This window comes from Molossus molossus, unplaced genomic scaffold, assembly GCF_014108415.1.
Source record: "Molossus molossus isolate mMolMol1 unplaced genomic scaffold, mMolMol1.p scaffold_m16_p_1, whole genome shotgun sequence".
NCBI classification, from domain to species: Eukaryota; Metazoa; Chordata; class Mammalia; order Chiroptera; family Molossidae; genus Molossus; species Molossus molossus.
This window is the reverse complement of record NW_023425344.1, coordinates 187,472,034-187,482,671: the sequence shown is the minus strand read 5'-3', so window position 1 is coordinate 187,482,671 and position 10,638 is coordinate 187,472,034. Positions and strand designations below refer to the sequence as shown.

At 39.3% G+C, this 10,638-nt stretch overlaps 1 long non-coding RNA gene across 1 annotated transcript in view; it reads right to left on the bottom strand.

Annotated features, from left to right (window-relative positions):
* Window positions 1-2,167: 2,167 nt before the first annotated feature.
* LOC118626178 overlaps window positions 2,168-10,638 on the bottom strand; it is a 33,693-nt gene continuing 25,222 nt past the window's right edge. Inside the window, exons 2-3 of the long non-coding RNA XR_004958872.1 lie at window positions 3,437-3,508; window positions 2,168-2,181 (exon numbers count right to left, since the gene is read on the bottom strand). This is a non-coding gene — a long non-coding RNA (uncharacterized LOC118626178). The remainder of the gene's footprint in view (window positions 2,182-3,436; window positions 3,509-10,638) is intronic.

Here is a 10,638-nt window from a genome sequence, read left to right as displayed (position 1 = left end):
TGTCAGATCTCCCGCCTTGTGACCCAAGGCCAGGCCTTTCTAGAGAGGACCTGAAGCGCCCTCTCTCCTCTTGATTCCTTTGAAACAAACCTGATCCAAATCTGGATGTACCAGCCCAGGGCTGTCTGGCTTCAGAGGGAGCCAGGCCAGACCCGAGCCTCTGGGGAGGAAGGCCCTGGTGGGTTCAGTGCCTGGGCAGATCGGGCTAGCTAAGTCGTCACGGGATCATCCCGCATTTCAGTTTTCGGGGGTCAACAGCACCAACTCCCCTCGAAAGTAGTAAACATGAAATGCTGGGTCGTAAGCATAACACTAGCAGTCCCAAGAATCGTTGTCAGGTTTATTGATGGAACCAGACTGTTCATTTGAGAGACAGGGCTCGGGAAGACCCTGGCCCAGTCTCACAGCTTTGTGTCAGGGTGTGACCCAAAGAAGGGAAGACAAGGGGGCCTGCGTGGTAGCCGGAGGTGGAGGCGAAGGGCAGTGTGCCTGAGAGCCAGACTGGCAGCATGCAGCCGGGGTGCACTAGTGAGGGGGCCTTCAGAAGGAAAAGGGGCCGATGCTTTGGTAGTCCCTGCTCAATACCTCCTGTTGTTCATCAGGCCCAGAGCTGCAACATGTTCTACAAGTTCAAACATATTTTCCCAGCAAATGAGGTGCATCCTACAGTACAAAATCCAAATCCAAAAGCAGTAACAAAACACATCGAAGTGTTTTTATCTGTTTTCTTTCTGAGGATCAGCAAGGCTGTGTGTTCCCCTAGAGAGTGTTAGCTATTCTGATCTTTTGCTAAGGTTTAACTAAGGGTTAAGAGATAACTGATGTATTATTCGTGTCTAAAGAGAATTGCCTTCCTGTGAAAATTAAGGAGTCATCATTTAAAAGCATTTTGTTGAAATAGGATACATCAACTCTCTTCCAAAGGTATAATTCAGTGAGTAAAAGAATAGTTCTCCACTGGGTTAAAAAAAAAACAAAACAAAAAAAAACAGAAATAATCTTTAGAGATTACTTAACCTAACCACCTTATTTTTTTTTTTTTTTTTAAATAGGAATATTCAGCCTAAACTATTTCTGCAAAAAGTATATTAGAATTGTTTGGTAAAACTCTAAAACATACTCTTCAGAACTTAAAGATAGATGAAGATCTTATTTTAAAGCCATGAATATAGCCATGATAATTAAATATGTATCACTAGAAAATTTAATTCCTTTTATTATTCTGAATTACCAAAGTAGTGTTTATAAAATTACAAGAAAATATATCATCTCTAATTCATGAGCCTAATATGATTATTCAAGAAATATTTTTGTACAGTACGTCTGTCATTTTGTCTTATGAGAATGAAAATGAGTGTTTCAAATATTTTAAAAACATATACATACATACCTATGTATATATATGACTATTTTATGTATCATTTTAAAATTAAATACTTTTAGTGGATCCACATGAGAAATTTTAAAGATGGTTTCAATAATTTTATCTTCACTGTCCTTTGTTAATTACTCAAAAATTGGAAAATAAAGATGACTTCTGCTTTTATAATTCTTAAATGTTTTCTCAGTATATTTCAAAGGCAGGAAGACATAAACTTGGGAGCAGTGTTTAATGCACTGTATCCCAAAATAAATATTTAGATATCTTCATAGAGTAAATTAATTAATTAAAGTTATAAAGTAGAATTTAGCAGGGATTTATATAAAATCTTGTATTTGAGTTTTTAAAAAGTTGCATCACTTAAGATTTTTAGCTTAGACAAGAAGACTTAGGGAGGATAAAATAGCTACTTTTAAATACTTAACGCATATTTCGAGAGGGAAGAATTAGGATTGTTCCAGAAGTTAGAACTAGGAGAACAGTGGGGGGTAAATATTGGTCATAATGAGAAATATTTTTTTCAATACGTTTTTATTGATTTTTTTTACAGAGAGAAGGAATGAGAGGGAGAGAGAGATAGAAACATGAATGAGAGAGAACATCGATCGGCCACCTCCTACACGCTCCCCACTGGGGACATGGCACACAACCTGGGCATGTGTCCTGACCAGGAATTGAATCAGGGACGTCTTGGTGCATGGGTTGACATTCAACCGCTGAGCCACACCAGCCAGACTGTTTGAATTCCTTTTTTTTTAATCCTCACCCGAGGATACTTTATTCCCATTTATCTTCAGATACTGTGGGAGGGAAGAGGGGAGGAGGGGAGGAGAGAGAGAGAGAGAGAGAGAGAGAGAGAGAGAGAGAGAGAGAGAGAGAGAAACATCAATATGAGAGAGACACATCGCCTGGCAGCCTTCTGCACGACCCCAACCAGGGCTGAAGACGAACCGCAACCAAGGTACATGCCCTTGACCAGAATCGAACCCAAGACTCTTTGGTCTGCGGGCTGAAGTTCTAACTGCTAAGCCAAACCAGCCAGGGCTGAATACAGCAGAAAAATGTAATACAGGTTTACTAATAAATACATGCATATATACTACTCGAAGTATAAATATAGAAAAAATTACGTAAAATAAGAAAAAATACAACGTAGTGAAGTTCTAGAACCCTTCCATCTAGATTCTAAAGCATTCTGAGAGCATCACCATGTATTTGTATATTATGCAAAACAAGTAAGCAAAATAGAACTTTTGTTGTGTATTCAACTGCTCTCTTTTTCACCTAATGTTACAATGATTATATATACTTATTTTATTTAAAAACCATTCTTTCTTGTTCCTTGAGTTCTTTATCCTATGGCAGTGACTTTTAACCCTTCTCATCTCATTCTTTGGCACACCAAAATATATATATTTTTTGTCCATGTGACAAAAAAAATAGTTATAATTTTAATTCATTCATACTGGATGGCTATTGTTGTGTTGGCTATTGTCATTTTTTTAAAATTTGACAATCTAAGGGAAAAGAGGTCAATGCCTGTGACTACATAGTCAGGTAATGTAGGTTTTAAAAATTATTTCGGCACACCAGTTGGAAATCGCAGCCCTGTGTTATTTGGGTCCTTCCCATTTGCCACCACTTCAAATGCGTGTGTCCATCCTATTTGAATGCATTGTTTAAAATTATAGAGGGAAGATTTTGTAAATTTCTTAAAGTGACATTTAAGAAAATCTTCAACGTTGCATAAGTCATATCCTATCTAATGTCCTATTTTCAGTCTTTTTTTTTTTTTCAGAGCAGACAAATTCCCCAGAGTTATGCAGCGTTCCAGAGCATCCTCGTTTTTATTCAATTATTTTGGAGGATGAAAAGCTTTTTCATAGCACCCCCACAAAATCTGTTCCACCAAGCACCACGCAGTCACACAGAGCATTGAGCCCAACACAATGCCCGTGATTGTGACTTTCCTCCTCAGCTTCGTGGCTCTCCATTCTTCAGGCCTGCACTTTGTACACATTATCTCTTCTAAAGGCAGGTTTAACACTAACATACCCGGAAACCACACGCGTCCTCCTGTACCCGTATCGCAGAGTTGGGAGGGTTATTCCTTCAGCAGCAGTGGAACTGGGGAAGACAGAAGATGAAGTCTTCTTTAATACCATATGAACTGGTTGTTGTGAGATGATGGGGGGAGGGGCATATCAGCATATCACCATCCCAAAGCCAAAGCCATCCATTTTGATAACTACCTCTCAAAATATAACTGGCTTAAACTTACTACCCATTCAGCAAGTGATTTCATTCAGAGACCTACCTCCTTATATACCTTTGGCAAACAACTTTATCCAGAAGGCACTGCTCAAAGTTAGACTTCTATGGGTGCTTATGGAGAATTGTTTCTTGTGTTTGTTTTTGTGTTTTTAGTGAAACCTGTTTTTAAATGTTCCCCATAATGTTACTTCAGCTGCATTCCATGGCATGAAACATTTGGCCTTTGATCATCAATGTGTCCCATTGTTGACTATGATACCCTCAGTCAACCTATCACATCTGTCTAAAGTGAGATGACAGCCTCCCAGGCAGGTCTGACTGCCTATGTGTCACGTGAATACAAGCCCAGTTTCTCTCTCATAGATCCTATGAATCCTCTTACTGACCATGGCTCATCACTACCAAAAAGCGCAGAACCACATTTAGGGCCCACCTCTAGCAAGTATGTAGGACTTCAAAGTATGTGCACCAATCTCATGAGTGGCCTTGTATTATTTCCACTTATTTTGTTTTTAACTTCTTTTTTTTCCCCCCACATATGTCTTTGTTACAGTTCTCTCTTGGGTATTTTATACATTTTGTAAGTTGCCTAAAATTCTTTCCAAAGGTGTAAGTCAATAGGTAATTTTAAATTAATTTATCTTTCCATATTGAGTAGAAAGGATTCTAACTGATCTCACCTTGAAGAACTATTCTTATTCATGGGCATTTATTTCAGAGTTATAATGGCTGCTGCTTTCTAGGGACTGACAATACTTAATGTTCTGCTCCTGGTGCCTACACCATCCCTGACTTTTTGTAGAAGGAAGATTGAAAGGTGATTAGAAAGAAAATAGAGTATTAGACATATAAAATTGAACTCATTTAAAAATAAAGAATATAGAAAATAAAGAAAAGAAATATAAAAAAGGAAAAGAAAAGAGAATATTAGACATACAAGCTCAGACTTATTTGAGTTTATTCATAAATATGTCATGTATATTTAAAACACTCTTTCACTGAGGTAGGATTCTTATTCTGTCAAATTGCTAAAATTCTTATATAAATTGAAAGGAACTAAAGACTAAATGGACTTGACACTTTACTTGACAATATCTAGTAAATAAATTAAAATCTTGGCCCTGGCCAAGTAGCTCAGTTGGTTAGAGTGTCGTCCCGATACATCAAGGTTGCAGATTCAATCTCTGGTGAGGACACATGTAAGAATCAACCAATGAATGCATAAATAAGTTTTAAAAAATTGATGTTTTTCTCTCTCTCTCCCTTCCTCTCTAAAAAATCGATAAATTCAAAATTTTTTAAATTAAATTATCTTAAACACACAAAGAAAAGTAGGTTATATCCTATATAAAATTTAATATTAAATCATTTCCTCCTTTAATTGTCTGGACTTTTTAGAATATTATTTTGATTGGTGGGTGGTTTAAGAGTTTGGATTTGTGTTTGCTTAGAAAGTGACTGAGATGTTTAGTAGAGGAAGAGGGGAGAATAACCAACTGGTCATTACTACTTAGTGGTAGAATAGAGAATAGTGAAGAGCCCAGCTGCTGTGGCTCAGTGGTTGAGCGTTGACTCATGCATGAAGAGGTTGCCAGCTCGATTCCCGGTCAGGGCGCATGCCCAGGTTGTGGGCCTAAACCCCAGTGGGGGACATGCAGGAGGTAGCTGATAAATGTTCTCTCTCATCAATGTTTCTACCTCTCCCTCTCCCTTCCTCTCTCTCTAAAACCAATAAAGGAAAAATAATTTAAAACAAAAAAAATGGTGAAGAGTTCATTAAGATCAAACATGTTGATTATAGAAAAAGAATGCTGTTGTCCAGCCGGTGTGGCTCAGTGGTTGAGCACTGACCCATTTACCAAGAGGTTGCTGGTTCGATTCCCGGTCAGGACAAATGCCCAGGTTGTGGGCCTGATCCCCAATGGGGGCATGCAGGAGGAAGCCAGTTGATGTTCTCTCTCATCAGTGTTTCTATCTCTCTCTCCCTTCCTCTCTCTCTAAAATGAATAAAGAAAAAAACAATTTTTTTAAAGAAAAAGAATGCTGTTGTAAGATAACTGCTACTAAAATTATCATTGAAGAGAATGTTGTATAACCAGATCAACAGAATAGTATTGTTGAATATTATCTATAATTTTTATAATATATAACATATATTTTTGATATAGTAGGCAGTTAGACAGACATGAGCAGAGCAGGAATGATAGGCCAGGGTGGAAAGCCCCGGGTACCTAGCAATGAACAAAACTGCAAACATGAGTATAGTAGGGTGGCACCTTATCCCCAGGGTGACCTTTCTTTCCCTAGCATATCACTGGTCATAGGGTTTAGACTCCCTGACTTTTCATATCACTGGTCACACAGTTTAGATATGTCCCTGACCATTCCCTCCCTGGCATGTTGCTAGTCAAGTGGTAGACACTTTTAGAGGAAGAACAAGGAGGGTGGAGAAAAGCCTCCTATAATTCCATATAAACCTTCAAACAACTTCTTCCTTAAGCTTTAAGCCTGAAAGACAATGAGGTTCTGACTCACATCAAATAATCTTAGGAACAAAGCCTTGGGTCTGTTGACCACAGAGACAGAGTTTTTGTCAAACTAGAGATGACATTTAGGACTTAGTGGTGTTTCAGTTCCAGCCCCCAAAAAGCAGCAAGGCCAGGCAGGGCAACATCATGGCTGAAATCAGGACCAGCTGTGATGATTAATGGTGCCCTGCCCTGGCACTGCCCAATCAGTAGAGACCACAACCCTGAGAAGACACACCTGGAAATCTGATGAATATTCATTCTATTGAGATCCTCCCCTGAGACCTCCAGACAAAGGACCCAATGCATCTCTCTCCCTCTCTCTCTCCCCTCCTCCCTACTTTCCTCTCTCTCTTTCTCTCTCCCTCTCTCTCTCCCATGACTGAACCTTTCCCCTCTTCTTCCCCAGGTGCATTTTCTTTTTCTTTTTTAATTCTCACAGAGGATATCTTTCCACTGATTTTTAGATAGAGTGGGAAAGAGGTAGGAAGGGAGGGAGAGAGAGAGAAATATCGATGTGAGAGAGACACATTGATTGGTTGTTTCCAGCGCAGGGCCAAGGATCAAACTTGCAACCAAGGTGTGAGCCCTTGACCAGGGAATCAAACCCACCACTCTTTGGGCTGAGGGCCAATGCTCTAACCACTTAGCAAAACCAGTCAGGGCTTCTTTGCCTTTCTTTTTCCTAAGCTCCAATGGCCCTCCTTTTGCCTCTGTGACTTGTTACCTGAGCCCACGCAGCTCAGTTGGCTCACTTCTTCCATGACTCACTTCTACCTCTGTGACTTTCTAAGTAAAATCGGCTTGCCGTTGAGTCTTTCTTAGCCAACACTCAAGTACCAAAGTTTTACATTGGGTGCCATTCACCACTAACATTTCCATGCACATATATAATCTTTATAATGTCCTTACTTGCATTGATAAGTGGACTGCAAATGAAATAAACAGGGTGAGAGTTTGATGGAGAATAAAAACTCAGGAGATTCCAAAATTGCGGCAGAGTGAATGGAAGCTACACAGATCATCTCCCAGGACCAAACTGACATTATAACTAAAATCAAGACAAATCATCATGTAAAACCAACAGGAAACAGCTAGAGAGGACCTGTATGACCACCAACAGAAAGAGGACACTAAATGAGCCTGGTAGGAACTGTGGAGGCATGAGAGGGTGGGCTAGGAGCCCACGGACAACAGCTGTTTTAGCTGTGAGCAGCTCCCTAGGGATTAAGATCCCAAGCTGGTTCCACAGTGCAGAGGGCTGGGACAGAGCACTAAATTAACTACAGCCACTCACCTTGGGCTCCAGCAGAGGGAGGACAGACTGGACTGAAACTGTGGGGAGAGACTCAGGATTTGGAGGGCACTGGGAGTTTTGTGCTGAGTCACTCCCTCATAGGACAGTAGCCATCTTACTCAAAGAGCACCTTCCCAGAGCCCCTGAGAGAAGCAAGAGACCCTCCCTCGGGAATTTAAAACCATCTGGCCAGACCAGAGAAATGCAAATTCAGGCTCATTAACAGCCAGCACGAGTCTGTCCCACCCACTGAAAATCCTCTTACCCTAAACACCAGAAGAATTTTTTTTATTTAGTTGAGGACTACAAACCAAGGCTCATCAAGCAACTGAGACTAATAGCCTCCAAGCAAAAAGCTAGAAGATAACTGAACCTTTCCTGGCTTTCAAATCTACCCAGAAAAGAAACACTTGACAGTGGTGTTTAACTTGGGTCTTCCCACACTCATCCAAACCCAGTAGAAAGAGCCAAAATCAGTGGAACAGCAACACCCACAGGAAAAATTTGGCAGGCTCCAACACCCACTGAGACAGCCAAAATGGTGAAACAAAAAAAACATTCCAAATGAAAGAACAAGGTAATTCGACAGAAGATGAAATAACTGAAAGGGAACTGAGCAAGATATCAGAGGGAGAGTTCAGAGTAATAATCATGAGGAAACTCAACAGCATGAGTAAAGATATAGAAGCATTGACACAGCAGAAATAAAGAGCACATCAGAAGAAATAACCAGCAGAGTAGAGTAGGCCAAGGATTGGATCAGTGAATTAGAAGACAGGGTAGAAAAAAATCACCCAGAGAACCAAAAAGAAAAAACAATTAAAAAACAGAAAGCCAGCCTGAGAGAAGTGTGGGACAATATAAAACATAACAACATCTGCATCATAGGAGTTCCAGAAGAAGAAGAAAATGAGCAAGGGTTAGAGAATATATTTGAAGAAATAGTGACAGAAAACTTCCCTAACTTGGTGAAGGAAAGAGGTATACAAGTATAAGAAGCACAGAGAACCCCATATAAGAAGAACCCAAATAGGCACACACCAAGACACATAATAATTAAAATACCAAAAATTAAAGACAAAGAGAGAATCTAAAGGCAGCAAGAGATAAGCAACAGGTTACCTACAAAGGAACCCCTGTAAGGCTATCAGCTGACTTCTCAACAGAAACACTACAGGCCAGAACGGAATGGCACAAAGTAATCAAGGGCATGAAAAACAAGGATATGAATCCAAGACTACTCTACCCAGCAAGGCTGTCATTCAAAATAGAAGGTCAAATTAAGAGCTTCCCAGACACACAAAAAAAGGCTAAGGAAATATATTAGCACCAAACCAGCACTGCAAGAAATGTTTAAAGAACTACTGTAATTAGTAGAAGAAATATGAAGAAAAATAGAACCACACTAAACAAAAATGGCAGTAAATTAGTACGTGTCAATAATAACCTTAAATGTGAATAGATTAAACACTCCAATCAAAAGACACAGAGCAGCTGATTGGATAAGAAAGCATAACTCATCTATATGTTGTTTACAAGTGACCCCCCTCACAACAAAAGATTCACATAGTTTGAAACTGGAGGGATTAAAAAAATCTTCCAAGCAAATGGAAAGGAAAAAAGAGCTGGAGTAGCAATACTCATATTCGATAAAATAGACTTCAAAATGAAGGCCATAACTAGAGACAAAGAAGGTCACTACATAACATTGAAAGGATTTATCCAACAGGAAGATATAACCTTGGTAAACATATATGCACCCAATATAGGAGCACCAAAACATATTTTAAAACTTCTAGAGGACTTCAAAGGAGAAATTGACAGCAATACAATCATAGCAGGGGACTTCAACACCCACTGACATCTCTGGATAAAGCCTGTAAACAAAAAATTAACAAGGCTACAGAAACTCTAAATCAGCGGTTCTCGACCTGTGTATCACGACCCCTTTGGGGGTCAAACGACCCTTTCAAAGGGGTCACCTAAGACCATAGGAAAACACATATTTCCGATGGTCTTAGGAACTGAGACACTGCTCCTCTATCCATCTCCAGGCGGGTCCGCCCACATGCAGATATGCCCACATACAACATGAGGAAAGGTATTAAAGGGTCTCAGCATTAGGAAGGTTGAGAACCACTGCTCTAAATGATGCACTAGATCAAATGGATTTAACAGATACCTACAGAGAATTACACCCAAAACTGCAGAATTAGCATTCATTACAAGTGCACATGGGATATTTTCAAAGATAGACCACATTTTAGGACACAAAGTAAGTCTCTACAAGTTCAAGAAGATCAAAATCATATAAAGCATCTTCTCAGATCACAATGGCATGAAACTAGAAACCAATTACAACAAAAACATGCAAAAAAATGTAAACACATGGAGGCTAAATAGCATGTTATTAAACAATGAATGGGTTACCAGCAAACAAAAGCCCAGACCTGGATGGCTTCATGGGGGAGTTTTATGGAACATTCAAAGAAGAACTAACACCTATTCTCCTCAAACTATACCAAAAAAAAAAAAAAAAACAAGAGAAAGGAAGACTTTCAAACACATTTTTTGAGGCCAGCATAATTCTCATTCCAAAACCAGGTGAAGACACTACAAAGAAAGAAAACTACAAGCTAATATCCCTGATGAACATACAGGCCAAAATCCTTAACAAAATACTAGCAAATCGGATCCAGAAATACACCAAAAAATCTATCCACCATGACCAAGTGGGATTCATCTTAGGGATGCAAGGATAGTAGAATATTCACAAATCAGTAAATGTGATACACCACATAAACAAAATGAAAGATAAAAACCATATGATCATATCAATAGACACTGAAAAAGCATTCGACAAAATCCAGCACCCATTTCTAATAAAAGCGTCAGCAATGTGGGAATAGAGAGATCTTATCTTGACATAATAAAGGCCATATATGAAAAACCTACAGCCAACATCATACTCCATGGGCAAAAACTAGGAGCATTTTCCCTTAAGAACAGAAACAAGACAGGGATGCCTACTTTTGCCACTCTTATTTAACAGAGTACTGGAAGTCTTAGCCATAGCAATTAGACATGAAGAAAAAAATAAAAGGGATCCAAATTGGAAAGGAGGAAATGAAACTGTCATTATTTGCAGATGACATAAT